Source organism: Pongo pygmaeus, chromosome 15 (genome assembly GCF_028885625.2).
Source record: "Pongo pygmaeus isolate AG05252 chromosome 15, NHGRI_mPonPyg2-v2.0_pri, whole genome shotgun sequence".
NCBI lineage: Eukaryota > Metazoa > Chordata > Mammalia > Primates > Hominidae > Pongo > Pongo pygmaeus.
The window spans coordinates 105359572-105370227 of record NC_072388.2 but is presented as its reverse complement, the minus strand read 5'-3'; the positions used below and the strand labels follow the sequence as shown (position 1 = coordinate 105370227).

Below are 10656 nucleotides of genomic sequence, written 5' to 3'. Positions count from 1 at the left end.
TTTATTGTAGAAAATTGTGTGAAACTAGTCAGGGCAACATTTGAAAGTCATTGTCACAGTGACTGCCAGAATTGAAGTGCATTTCCTCTGCAGCCACCCAACACAAAGATTCCTCCAGTGGCAACTTAATCTTGTTTTCTGCTTGGCTTTCAGCCTTAATCTTGTGCTATCAAGAGAAACTCTGTCTTTCAGATCCCCCAGGTCATCCTCAAGCCACATGGACCTGACAGTTGTCAATGTGGTGGGAAGGGTTGTGCTGAACGGGCACTCTCCGTCCTTCTTAGGGGGCCATGATCCAGGCAGACATTGCAGTCCTGGCTGAGGGTGTGTCCTTCCATGTATCACTGCCCCTCCTGCAGGTGTGATGCTGATCCATGCATCTTCCTCCCCTTCCTGGGTAGAAGGTCTCCTTATTTTTTCCCAGATCTTCTTCCAGCAGCCACTGTGTCTTCCCACTGATGTCTTCAGCTTCCTCTTTTCTGCCCTTCCCAGCAGGATGAGGCTGTTTTTTCTGAGGGAAGACAGAGAAGGTGGGAGATGAGGCTGTTATTCCTGAGAGAATGGACAGAACTTTGGAGCATTTCTGTCTTCTATCCCAGTTTCTATGAGTTCTTCCAGTGCCTGTAACACAGAAGTGTTAGTGGCTTTGCCCCTGCATGTTAATTATTTGGTAATGTAGTGGTAGCCAGGGAGCTGGGTCTGGATGCATTTCAGCCACAGCTGCTGTTCCACTTTCCCACTTAGAAATATCTTGGGAGGGAGAGGGTGGAGATTTTTGTGATGTGTCCTCAATCCTGACAGAAAAGGTTTCAATGGCAATAGGATTCCCTCAGTTGTACGTCCTCTGATAATGTAAACAATAACTTCTTTATTATACTCAACTCTAGACAGTCTAAAGAATATGTCTAAGTTAACCCTGCATTCAATTATATGACATTTGCTGGCCTCTCCCCCAGATAAGGTCATATTCTTTTTCTGTTTATTCCTGCCAGTCACTGACTTTCACAAGATGTAAGGTCCTTTGTTTGTCCTATAACATCAATAAACTGATGTTTTAAAGAAAATATGCTAATTTGCAGCTCAGTAAAGTTACTTGTAAAAATAATACATTTTTTTATGGGATGCCTACATCTCCAGGCTGAGTAGAAGCTTTATTTGTAACACTCAGAAACTGGAAATTACAAAAATATTAAGGAGCTTTATAAATAGTAGGGGCACACTCATTAACTGGAATTCTGTTCCTCATTACAATGAACATATTCTTTATACACAACCAAATTACTGACTCACAAGTAATTATGCTGAGCAAGAAGCCACACAAATGAAATGGAAACTGTAAAGTTTCACTTTAACCAAATTTTGAAAAATAGACCTGAAGTAACAAACATGAGAGATTGACTCAGTATGGTGAGAGGAAAATGACTGGGAGGCAGGAATTAGAGGAAACCTGGGAAACTTTGAAGTGTAATTCATCGTTATCTTGATTGCTATTTTGGATGCACAGGTGAGCACATGTGAAACTGCATTTTTTCCTTTGGAGACATGGTCTTGCTTTGTCATCCAGGCTGGAGCTCAGTGGTGAGATCATAGCTCTCTGCAGCCGCAGACCCTGTGTCTCCACCAACCCTCCTCCCTCTGCCATGCGTAGCTGGGACTACTGGTATGTAAGACCATGCTTGTCTTCAGTGCTTATTAAAATGCACACTTTAATTAAGCAATATTTATTATATAGCAATCATGCCTCAATAAGAGTATTGCAAATAAGTGGACAGATAATTTGTTCAATAAAGATTGATGGAAAGATAGATGCTAACATGAGAAAATGCATGACAGCCAAGAAAATAAAACTGTAGGAAGCATGCTTTTCTTTACAATTGTTAGGTAATCACAACAGTGCATACACATCACACCATGTCCTCGTTACAGAGAAAAGTTTCTGCAAACCTCACTAGCTGCAACTCCTGTGTGCTGGGCTTGATTCAGGGAGAAGTCAGGTCCAGTGGTGAGAAGCACAGGCCCAGATAACCAGGCTCACTCTGACCAAATGTGAGCACTGGGGATATTGTACAACCCATCTGTGCTTCTGCTTGTAATTTTTCATCTGTAACGTGGAAATGACATTGATACTATATACCATGTTTCCTCTGCATATGTAAAAATAAAAGATGATTGGTGCTAACTTTAAATATACACAGTTTATGTAGATTGATTGTACCTCAATACAACCTTTTTAAAATAGAAATTACAAAATTATAAGTTTTATAGGTTTTAATATTTTATCACAGAACACACTTTCAATAAGAAACCACAATTTCCAAATGCTATCGATATCACAAATCTCCCCGAGGACACTCTGACATGCTCTGAGCCCCACTCTCTCCTCAGGCCTCTCACTCGAGAGCTTGCTATATAGTAGGAGATATGCAAATAGAGCACTCCCTCAGCTGATGAAAACCAGCCCAGCCCTGACCCTGCAGCTCTGGGAGAGGAGCCCCAGCCCTGGGATTTTCAGGTGTTTTCATTTGGTGATCAGGACTGGACACAGAGGACTCACCATGGAGTTTGGGCTGAGCTGGGTTTTTCTTGTTGCTATTTTAAAAGGTAATTCATTGAGAACTATTGAAATTGAGTGTGAGTGGATAAGAGTGAGATAAACAGTGGATACGTGTGGAAGTTTCTGACCAGGGTTTCTTTTTGTTTGCAGGTGTCCAGTGTGAGGTGCAGCTGGTGGAGTCTGGGGGAGGCTTGGTACAGCCTGGGGGGTCCCTGAGGCTCTCCTGTGCAGCTTCTGGATTCACCTTCAGTAGCTACTCGATGAGCTGGGTCCGCCAGGCTCCAGGGAAGGGGCTGGAGTGGGTCTCAGCTATTAGTGGTAGCGGTAGTAGCACATACTACCCAGACTCCGTGAAGGGCCGATTCACCATCTCCAGAGACAACGCCAAGAACACGCTGTATCTGCAAATGAACAGCCTGAGAGCCGAGGACATGGCTGTGTATTACTGTGTGAGAGACACAGTGAGGGGAAGTCAGGGTGAGCCCAGACACAAACCTCCCTGCAGAAACTTTCAGAGGAAATCAGCTGCAGGGGGCGCTCAGGAGCCACTGATCAGAGTTAGCCCGAGGCAGGTGCAGATGGAGGCTGATTTCCTGTCAGGAGGTGGAACTTCATTTTCTCCTCACGGTTTCTCTAGTGAATCTAAGTTTAGAATTCTGTGCTTCCTAATGTCATCTCTACATATTTTTTAAAATATAATTTTAATATGAGGACCTATTCTCACATGCACCAAATGCAGATTGACGCTTACAGAGATGAAAAGTCCTCAACTGTGGTCACCAGCATTAGAGTCCTGAGGAAACTCAGCGGTGCCTGTTGAGTCTTCTCCAGTCAGACCCAGGACAGAAACCTTAGGGAGAGTCCCTGACTAGAACTGTCTGTATGAGTTTTAATCACAGTCAACTGAGAGGCGGGGCCAGGGTCGGTGTCATTTAGAAGCTCACAGGTTTCACGTCTGACCCTTCTCCTGACCCTAAAGCCAGTCAGCATCAGCACTGACCTGCTCCTTTTGCTCCCAATCCATGTTCTTTCTTTGGAGTGTTTGTTCTCCCTTTTTTATTTGCTTTTCCTGCTTCCTGAAAAAGAAACAGATGTGCTCCGTGGTCCACATTCCAGGGCTCAAGACATTTTCTTGGAGCTCAGGTGGGATTCAGGCTGTGGCTCCTGCAGCCACGTGGGAGAGGCTGATGGGACTTCCCTCCCTCCCCATTTTCTCAGGACCCTCCACTGAGTTGTGTGTAGATTCACCTGGGAATTTAATTGGCCATTAATAGTGAAGGGGATAAACTTATTTGATCAAAATGGGATGTGGATGTGGAATTAACCCTGTTCTGTGCAAACTGTCAGAGTCATCTTTTTCAGAAGTAGTGTTAGAAAGAGCTTGTGAAATTGATCAGAATCAAAATGGAGCCACTTGTGTTAAAACCCTAATGAATGAAGCTGGGGAAGGCCATGAAGGAGGGTTCTAACACACATATTCCTGATAACAAGAACTACCATAAATAGACCCTGCACAACCACAACCTTGCACAGAGGCCAACACAACCTTAAAAGAATTACTTCTCCACGAATATCTGCCCAGCAACTCCGTATTCAACCTTACACCGATGTCACCCCAGTTATTTATCCTTCTAGCCCAGGATAATTGTCTCAAAACAGCTGATGTAACCCTCCCCATTTTTCCTTAATTCTTTATCTTCCTTTACCAACCTGAATGCACCCATACATATTTCAATTGCAATACACATCATAGAATAAATATTATTATATTTTAGAGTCTCTCTCTGTCTGTTATTCAGGGTTGACAAGCTACAGGTGGACATGCCACATTTCTGTGAGTCATAGAGGATGACAGTTTTTGGAGATGTCTTGGAATATCCAATGTCCATAAGATCATCCACCAATAAGTGCAGGCTGGAGGTCCCAGAGAGAGGCAAAGCTGCTGAATCACCACGGAATTTCATTTTCTCCAGTTGTGCTGTGATGGAATCAGGCCCACCCGGTTTATCAATGACAATCTACCTAACCTAGAGTCAGCTGGTGATAGTATGAATATCATATATTAAGTAAATTCACAACTATATATATAGTTGTGAATATATATTTTATACACACACACACACACACATAATGTTTCACCACGTTGGTCAGGCTGGTCTCAAACTCTTGACCTCAGGTGATCCACCCGCCTCAGCCTCCCAAAGTGCTGGGATTACAGATGTGAGCCACTGCGCCTGACTAACACCACCTGTATTAATGTTGGATTGAATAACTACAAAGTCTACCCTAACCAAGTGTACCATAAAACTTACCATTATCCAGAGGGAAGAATCTTTAACATGAGATCTATGTTCTTAAATGTTTTAAGGTGTAAAACTGACCACTATACAATCAGGCAATTATGATTTTGCTAATGTGTTGTAGAAGTTGCATGTATATTTTGGATATCAACACTTTTTCAGATGCACGGCTTGTAATTATATTCTCTCGTTCTGTAGGTTGGAATTTTTTCCACGCTTTGCAGTATCTTTTTGTTGTGATTTAGTTCCACTTGTTCAATTCTGCTTTTATTGTCTGTGCCTTTAATTTGAAATATAGGAAATTATCCTTAATATTATTTTCTGGGTGGGGGAAATTTTACAATTGCAAGCCATACGTTTAACTATTTAGCCCATTTAGAGTTAATTTTGGTGTTTAATCTAAACTAAAATTCTTAATTCTTTGCATGTGTACATCCAGTTTTTCTGACACCCTCTTAGGGGGAGATTTTGATTTATCCATTGTATATTGTTAGTTCTCATGCTGAAAATCAGTTTGCTATTGATATATCAGTGTATTTCTGAGCTCTCTCTATATATTAATGCCAATACCATCCCGTTTTTATTTATACATCAAAATGTGCATATTTGTGAATTTCAACATGTTGTTCAGAACATGTGCATACCGACAACTGTTTTTCTCAGTGCACCCTTGGATTAATGAAGCCCTGACAGACCCTCTCCTTCAACTGTGCCGTCTCTGCATTCTCCATCACAACCAGTGCTTCCTGCTGGAACTGCATCCCTCAGCGCCCCCACAGAAGGGACTGGAGCGAATCAGGTGCCCAGGTCATGAGGGAGTGCACATTCCAACCCACTCCTCAAGAGTCCAGTCACCATCTCCAGATCCACATCCAAAAAAACAGTTTTTCCTACAGCTGAGCTACCTGAACAACGAGTACACAACCATGAGTTTTTATACAAAAGACACAGCGAGGGGACGTCATTGTGAGCCCAGACACAAAACTCCCTGCAGGGAAGCTCAGAAATAATAGAGGAACTCGGGACACCAGGGGGGGCTCAGGACACACATCAAGGCAGGTGCAACGGGGGAAAAGGTGCTGGAGATGGGGTTTGGCATCACCATCATATTTCACCACTGGACACTCACCACCATGTGCATTCTCATGTATGCGATTCTTTGTATTATTAGAAAATTGCATTTATATAAATATATAACCATATGTAGGTGCATCAAGTCGTCCTCTCCATCTTATGTGGACCTTTTCCATTAACACTCTGAGTCCCTGTGTTTATTTGAACACCTCATAAATTATGGTCAATTATGTAGGATCTCTTTTCTTTCTCCCTTCTTCCCTCCTTCTCTCTCACTCACAAACTCTCACACACACAAAATTCTACGACTTCAATTACCTGATGTGTTGAAGACAATTTATTATAGTGCAGCTTTTCCAGTTTAGATGATGTTCATATTGCTGTAAGATTAGGAATGTTGTGTTTCTCAGCTGTGTATTTCTCTAAGATAGCAGCAACTTTTTAAAAAATACCCAGATACTGAAAGCAATTCAAATATCAATCAGCAGCTTAATCATAAACAAATTGAGGTAAATTCATTCACTGGAAAAACACCCACTGTTACAATCAGGTCCTGCTGGATATGCTCAACAGCAAGGGTGAATTCACAAGTAAGTATGATGAGTCAAATAAGATAAATGAACACAAGTACATACTTGCAATTCCTCTTTTATAAATTCTATAAAATTAATACTAATCTAAAGTTACATGAAGAAAACCAGTAGTTGACTCTGGGCGTGGTGTGAGAAGGGAAGGTGTAGGAACCAGAAATTATAGGAAAACGAGGAAATTTTGAGGGTACTTGAGTTTTTCTGTGTTGAGAAAGGTAATGGTTATGCCACTATTTGTCAAATTGTACACATTATGGGATGGCTATTACTTGCTCATTTCACCTCATTAAAATATTCCAAATTTAAATACATAAATTTGGTAGAAAATAAGTTAGACAGAGATGAATAAAATATATGAGAAATAAAAAAAGAAAATCACAGAACGTTGGCATAAGGACTTCACTTATCAAATTGAAGAAATTCTAAATTTCTCAACACAGAATTAAAGATTTAATTAAATACATATGGGAAATCAAAGACTCCTGGATATACACATGAATAAAACCTAAGCCTACCTATATTTTTAGGGAAACACTAGAATACAACAAAATAATGTCATGATTTCATTACATAATGAGCATTAATCAAACCACACCAGGCATGTCCAGCTGTGTCCTGGGGTTGGTTCAGGGAACAGGTGTGTCCTGTGGTTAGGAGCCGTGACACCAAGCTCGCAGCATTTGTTCTAGTTGACACCATACAAAGACCAAGAGATCTCAACTAAAATATAGTGTGGATGTCACATCTGTGGGTGCCACACACTCCCCCATGTGAATATGGAAAGATTAATTACCCCTTGAGGTGTCTGCTGAAAGGAGAGCTGGTCTCTCAGGAATGTCCAAAATGGCTTGATCGAGCAAAAAGGAGACTGACTCAGGGTTGCTATACGGGTTTGGTGGTGGAGGCAGAGTGAGGGTTCTCACTCACAGAAATGAGTTTCTGGGATTTGAACCTCCAATGGCATCAAATGAGGGAGTTCCTGTGATTCCTAACTAGATTCACCTCATGACAGAAAGAAAGGAGATGATGGAGGGATAAGCCCTTAGGTATCAGCAGTCAGACATCAAAACAATAGTCTGATGACTTATTCTATGTAGCAACTATAAAAACATGAATAAAAATAGATCAGTGTCCAGTATGGGTGGACAAAAACCAAGTCTACACAAAACAAGAAGACTGCTTATAAGAATAAGCAAATCATAATGAAAAGAAGGATGAAAATGAGGAGAAGAGGTGAAAGGCATGGGGTAGGGGATTACACAAGGGTCCTGCTCCAATGTCTTGTGTGGAGACTTTTCATTACCTAAAATCATCCGCTTGTTCTGAATGTCTTAGATGAGCTGTCTGCTCCAAAACATCAGAAGCACCGGAGGGTTCCTGAGGATATTCAGTTTAATATCTTCTATTTGAGGTGCCTTACAATTGTGTAAAACTCTTAGTTATTATTATCATAATAAGAGATAGGGTCTCACTGTGTCACACAGGTTGGAGTACAGTGGCACAACCATAGCTCACTATAACCTTGAACTTCTGACTCACACAATCCTTCTTTGTGAGCTCCTGAGTAGCAAGGACTAGAGGAGTGCACCATGACACCCAGCTGTTTTTTTTAAAAACATTCTTTCATAGAAATGGGGTCTCTCTATGTTGCCCAGGCTGGTCTCAACTCCTAGTCTCATGTGATTCCCCTGGTTTTCTTCTCAAAGTGGTAGAGTTATAGACATGAGGCACCTAATTTGGTCTGAACTGATTCTTCAGTTGCAAAATATCAACCCAAGAATTGACTGCCTTAATTTTTTCTGCAGTGTTTCGGTTAACATTGCCTGATGAAATTTATTCTAATTTGTTTCAACAGCAGAATTTTTTCCTGATGTTTTTTCCAATATATGTAATTTCACGGTTGAAGATCACAAAATACCGTTAAAAGACATAAAAAGGCAAACTTTTGGTGATTGGAGTGAGTATAATACAAAAATTACTTTCAATCTTGTGTAACATACATATGCAATAGGATGAAGGTGAGCAATGAGGGTAAAATTTCTAAATGTATGAATCTTCCAGCTCCCGAGTCAAAGGGTAGTAACTGTTGTGTCCTGAGGAAGGGGCCATTAATGCCATAGTGCTAGTGGCATAACTTTTGGCCAAGGGAGTTTCCATATTTTATTAAAGATTTTATATTTTTTCAATTTAATGATGCCATTTTTTCAACATATTCAGAATATTGTGAGTGGGATTGATTCTGGATGATAGGAACAATGGCAATGCCTTCTATGTTTAGATAATATTACGCACCAGGTTAAGATTGAAAGTTTGTAGAAATGATGCACCATAACATTATTCTAGTTTCCATACTGTTTTTTTTTTCTCTTTCCTTGTATTTCATTTCAAATTTATATGTCAGGTCTCCAGAAGGTAGGAATTTATTTAAAAGTGTCTTTTCTTGTGGTCCATTTTGATGGGGCTTCCAGAAGATTTGAAAACCTCTTCCGCCCGGGGCACATTTTAAAATTCTGCACTACTGTTGAACATGTGTATTTAGTCCTGGTCTTTGGTTAACTGACAATCTCTAAAAGTGCAAGAACTTCTGCCTTCTAGGCTGATTTTACATCAGATAGAGGAATTTATCCTAAATGAAAGTTTGTACTAGTAATATAAATTATGAGTTAATAACCACCACTTTTATTATTTAGGTGTTATTCATCAAGAAATAATGTTAAATCAAGGTTCTCAACGGGAATATTATCTAAGGGATACACAAAATATTTTGCTAATCTAGATAAAATAGATGTGAACACACTCTTAGTATCCAGTCATGTCTCCTGCCTATCACATTATTAACCACACAGTAACTCTGACTTCACCTGGGACTTTTTCTGATTTTCAAATTCATTACATATTAATGTCTCTAGACTATTCTAGCAGACAGTGAAGAAAGACAAGCTAGGCTGACAAACAACCTAGGCTGACAAAGTTCTTGTTACTCTCTATAAAAACTTGTTTCTCACTGAACTTCAGACTTGTTGTATGTTTTGAAACGTTAATTATTGAAAGTATTAAAGAAAATTTGCAAAGTTCCATCTTCTATGTTTATCTGTTATTGTTGATGCAGTTGTAAAAAATAAGAAGAATATATTCCCTTTCTATGTGTATTTCCAAGCTTAATAGCAGATTTTCAGTAAGACCCAGAATAATAAAAAATTCAAATATTGTTCAGCTACTTAATAGAAAAAAAAATGGTAAATTTGTTTGCTAGAATGATACCCAGTATTTAGAATAAATAAATGTCTGCTATACCCAACTACAAGGTAAAATATCGAATTATATATGTTAAGTAAAATAAGCCAAACAAATAAGAATACATACTGCATTGTCATTTTTATAAATTTTAATAAACTAAATGACTCAGTAGCAATGTATAGATCAGGAGTTGCCAGGGAGATGGTAGAAGAAAGAAAGGGAAAGGAGGAAGAATGTAGAAGAACAAAAGGAAATGTTGAGAATTCTCTTGTCCACCTTAATAACAATGATGGTTACATCATATTTATCAATTGTACAATTTAAATATGTGAAAGTTTATTACCTGTAAACTAAAACTTAACAAAATTTATTACAAGCAAAAAAACAAATGGAAACAGGCAAGGAAGGGGTGGTAGAAATGTAGAAAAATGTGTATTACATTTCAGAAATACTGAAGAACTTATCTGCCTAAACCCTATAGTTCTCACCATATTTTTAGGTGAATGCTAGAATGCAGAAAAATCACATATGTTCTCATTACAGAAAGTGGGTTCCACAGCCACACTAGGCACCCCCAGCTCTGTCCTGGAGTTGGCTCAGGGAGTAATTCGGGCCATCGATGAGGAGCACAGGCTCAGGTCCCGGGGCGTACTCATCCAGACATGAGCTCTTAGACACATACAGAGCTCCTCTTCCATGTGTGGTTTACTTCCACATCTGTACATGGAGAAACCACAGACTCCGACAAACATAATGACAGCATGTTTTCCAAGTACCATCATTGTCACCAAATTCCTGCAAGGCACAGTCATCTTATCTGAGTACTGTCTTCTCCGCAGGCGTCCCACCCCAGAGCTTGCTATATAGTAGAAGACATGCAAATAGGGTCCTCCCTCTGCTG

General features: G+C 40.0%; 1 pseudogene; it reads left to right on the top strand.

Moving 5' to 3' along the window:
- The first annotated feature begins 2487 nt into the window (after positions 1-2487).
- LOC129013257 (immunoglobulin heavy variable 3-23-like) lies at positions 2488-3116 on the top strand (annotated as a pseudogene).
- Positions 3117-10656: the final 7540 nt, after the last annotated feature.